The following is a 4865-nucleotide window of genomic DNA, read 5'->3' on the forward strand; positions in this document are numbered from 1 at the left end:
TTGCTGCCTCACTTGCACCTCTCCATCCTTACTAAGCCATTGAAGTTTGTATGGCCTAGGATGTGGTTTAGTAGCTAAATTTAGCTTTGACACTAATCTAGCACTAGCCACATTGGTGCAACTACCTCCATCAATGATCACCATGCACACCTTGCCATTGATTAAACATCTAGTGTGAAAGATGTTTTCTCTTTGGCTCTCCTCCTCATGCTTCAATTGACCACCAAGTAACCGCCTAATCATCAACAAATCTCCCTCCGGAGTCTCCTCTTCCTCTACGTACTCACTCTCCTCTTCCTCTTCAACATCGGATTCACTTATATATTCTCCATCTCTAAGAACCATGGACCTTTTGTTAGGGCACTCATAAGCATAGTGTCCTAGGCCTTGGCACTTGAAACACTTCACATCTCTACTCCTTTTAGAGGGTTCCTCTTGGGACTTTGAGCGAGTTTTTGATGGGATAGGTGTGGAACTACTAGAAGTAGCAGCCCCATCTTACTTACCTTTGTCTTTCCAACTAGAAGAACCAAAGTTGGTAAAACTCCTCTTAGCCACTCCCTTCCTTTTTAATTGTTGCTCCACTTGGATTGCTTTGTGAAGCAAATCATCCATTTCAACAAACTCCTGCAGCTCAACAATATCACAGATATCATTAGTCAAACCATTAAGAAATCGAGCCATAGTTACCTCCTCATCTTCTTCAATATTTGCTTGAATCATGAGCACATCCATTTCCTTGAAATACTCCTCAACCCCCTTGTTGCCTTGGGTTAGTTTTTGGAGCTTGAATTTCAAGTCCCTTGAGTAACTAGCCGGCACATACCGCTTCCTCATGATCTTTTTCATCTCCGTCCATGTATCAACCATTGGCTCTTCATTTCTTGCTCTCTCCTTTTGTAGCTTGTTCCACCACACAAGAGCATAGTCGGAAAACTCCGTGGCGGCAAGCTTCACCTTTTGGTCCTCCTCATAGTTGTTGCATGAGAAAACATGCTCTATTTTCATCTCCCACTCCAAGTAGGCCTCCGGATCATTCTTTCCTTTAAATGGAGGAATGTTGAGTTTAATACCATCAATTCGGTTTTGTCTAGGAACACCATCATTCCCTCTTCTCCTCCTTTCTTCTTCATTATGATCTCTATTCTCCATTTGATTCAACCTCTCATGGAGCGCATCATCTCGTTGTTTCATTAACCTCTCCAAATGTTGCATCAAAGCTTGCATTTGGAATTGCGAAAGCCCCACTCCATCATTAGGATTAGTACCTGACATCTCAAACAAACAAATCAAATGTAACAAGACAATTATAGTTGCTGTTTGAATACCTCACCCACTCAAGTGTATCACACAATTATGGCTTTTCTCTAATGAAACACTCTTGCCTTTTACCACTCTAATTCCCCTTGAGTTCTTAGGCAATTCAAGAGATTATGGCCACAACAAAGAACAATTCACCAATATGTGTAAGGTAAGGCTAGAGAGACAAGGAAAAGGTTAACCAAGAAAAAGGCTAACAATGTTTTTAGGCACAAATGAAGGAAATAAAATTCAGAATTTAGGAATTCAAGTAACAATCCTTCATGCAACCAATATATTACCTTAAAGAGATTTTTTTTAAAGTCCTTCAAGCATGAACCATTCAGCCCAATTTTTTTTTTTAATTTTGATTATACGAAATTCTGCTTCTTTTTTTTTTTATATAACAAAGAGATCAAAAGGCTTAACTTTTGCAATGGTTCAGCCTAAAAAAATATATATGAATAAGAAGGTAATATAAATCGCAAAGAGAATAAAGAAGGATGTTACCCAATATTTCCAGCAAAGGAAGTGTTGATCCTAGAACCAGGCTCTGATACAAAATGATATGAACCCACATGGCCCAAGGACTGACTTAGGATCGTCTAGGATTAAACCTTGATGGAAAATGCGGAAATTGATTAAGGAAAGGATGGAAAATAAGGTGGCTAATTTCGTGGGTCTTAATAAGGTGGTTCTTGGCATAAAATGGATGAATGGGATGGTAAAACGTAGGTTAAGTGGTGGCTGGACAGAAATATAGAAATGGCAATAACTGAAGCTACAGGGCTCCAAATGAGGTGATTCCAAAACGAGGTGAAAGGTCTCGTTTTGAAATTCAATTTAGGCTCAAGAATCACTTAATTTGAGTGCGTAAAATGGGAGTTATGGCCACAAGATAATTCTGGGCAGAGGTGGATTTTCTGGAATTGTGGTTTGAAAGAACAAGGGTGATGATGAAAGGAAGGAAAGAATCACTCTTTCCAGCGAGGGCAACACACAAAGGTTGTGAAAGTCCTTTGATACAGCCAAGGTGTTCTTGAATCACTCAAGAATTTAGGAGAATCACTCTCACTAAGATAAAAGAGATAAACTCTAATTTTTTGAATAAAACTCAACTTGTGTTTATTGATAAAATGGTTCAGCTTATATAGAAGCTTTACAGCAGATTTTAGTAATGACCCACTAACCTAGAATTAAAATAACTTAATGCCATTAACCTAGGGAATTAAAAAAAACTTAATGGCTGAGTGTAATTGAAATTGTGGCAACCAAAAGTCACCCCCAACAGCCAACAAGTCAGCCACCATTTGGTCTCCCAAAAGGCTGATGCCTAGGTTGCCAATTGGGCCCTTATTATAACTTGAACTAAACCTAACTAAAGCCCTTTTAGTTGATTAACCCAAAACATATTTTTGGTCAGCCAACTTTACAAGGATTGGGCCATTATTTAGACAAACTAAACACTCTAAAATTGAGACAAAGTGGTGTCATTTAGTCCTCCTCCATTTGGGCCATGATACAACTCACAACCTTGGACTTTTCTCCTTGAAACTTGGGCTTGTATTCAAATAGTATGGACAGCACTTGTTGAAGAGCTTCCTTGGCTTTCCTTGCTCTAGCCCTTGTCATAGGTCCTCCAAGTCCTTCAAGTGGATCCTTGCCCTTGCTCTTGAACATGTCCTCATCATTTTGGAAAGGGAGAAGAGAGACACAAAAGAATTCAGGCGGTTAGTCCTTCGTTCTTTTGGCAAAGGGAGAAAAGAATGAAAAAGATGAATAGCACACATTTTGTTAACAAATTTTTGAACAAAGAACTTTTCTTGGAAGAGAAAGTTTTGAACAAAAACTTTTAGAAAGATGAAGAGAAAAAGAATCAGAAAATTTTGTAGACAAAGTTGAAAGATATTGAATGATGTTGAGAGAAGATTGAAAGATAGTTTGAAAGATAGATGATTATGATCAATATTTTCATTTCATGCCAAGGTCACATATTTATAATTTCTTGATGACTCAAGTCAAAACTTGTAACTCTTGGCAATTCCTTTAAAACTAATTACTTAAAAAGTTATGACTTTTGAAAGAATCTTCAGAAACAAGTCACTTGAAGAATTGTGACTTTTGGAAATGAATTTTTCGAAAATAGTCACTGGTAATCGATTGTCATTAAGGTGTAATCGATTACACATCAACAGATGTGACTCTTCATTTTGAATTTTGAAAATCTTAACGTTTTAAAAACACTGGTAATCGATTACATGATTATGGTAATCGATTACAGCTTTGTAAATCAGTTTGAAAAAACAATGCTGGCTACTGGTAATCGATTACTACCTTCTAGTAATCGATTACCAAAGATTAAAACTCTTTGGTAAAATATTTTGTGAAAACTTCATGTGCTACTCAATGTTTTGCAAAACTTTTTTTGTACTTATCTTGATTGAGTCTTCTCTTGATTCTTGAATCTTGAGTCTTGAATCTTGATCTTGATTTTTCTTGAATCTTGAATCTTGGAACTTGAAACTTGATTCTTGAATCTTTGCTTGAAACTTTGCTTGACTTTTGATTCTTTGGCATCATCAAAATAACCTTGGAAGACATTGCTTCCACAATCTCCCCCTTTTTGATGATGACAATCCTGAAATCAAGAGAATGCATACAATTTAGTTCTAGCGTTCACTCATTCCTTTCTCCCCCTTTCTTTTTGAATTTATGCTTAATTTTAAGTCTTGAAAATATAACATCTTGATTTCTTAAAATACCCATTTTTCTCTCCCCCTTTGGCAACATCAAAAAGGCCAAAGTGCGTAAAACATACATGATTTAAAAACATACATAGAGCATTCTTTGTAAAATAATCATAAAAGATTCTAAACCAATCATGAAGCAAGACATGAATAAACCAAATTAAAATGTAAACCACATAGTCATATATCACAACCCATAAAAGTTCAGTCATGTTTAACTAAGTACCAAATACTTAACACATAACCTATATTCGGAGAATAAATCACATAATGTCATAAATCATTTATAGAATCATAATACAAGCATGTGTATTAAACAATTCATGAAAACTCAAAGCGAGGGTGTTCTGGTATTTGCCGATCGTTCCAAGGTTCAAGCGTCTTTTTGCTAATGGAGATGATGCTAAAGACCTTACATGACATGCAAATGGAAGAAACTATGATGGAATGGTCCGTCATCCGACTGATTGCTCCTAGTGGAAGAAGATACATCGTTTGTTTTCAGATTTCAGCAAAGAGGCAAGCAATCCTAAGCTTGGACTAGCCAGTGATGGAATGAATCCATAAGGCAATTTAAGCACTCAACACAGTTCATGGCCAGTTCTAGTAATTTATAGTTTGCTTCCTTGGTTGAAAATACATGATGTTGTCTATGATGATATAGGGCCCAAGACAGCCAGGAAATGACATTGATGTTTATCTAAGTCCGTTGATTGAAGACCCTAACAAAGTTGTGGGACAAGGGGGTTTTAGTGTTTGATGGGTTTTGAAATAAGACTTTTCAAATGCGTGCAATGCTTTTTTGTACCATTAATGACT

Source organism: Glycine max, chromosome 7, assembly GCF_000004515.6.
Source record: "Glycine max cultivar Williams 82 chromosome 7, Glycine_max_v4.0, whole genome shotgun sequence".
In the NCBI taxonomy this organism is placed as follows: domain Eukaryota; kingdom Viridiplantae; phylum Streptophyta; class Magnoliopsida; order Fabales; family Fabaceae; genus Glycine; species Glycine max.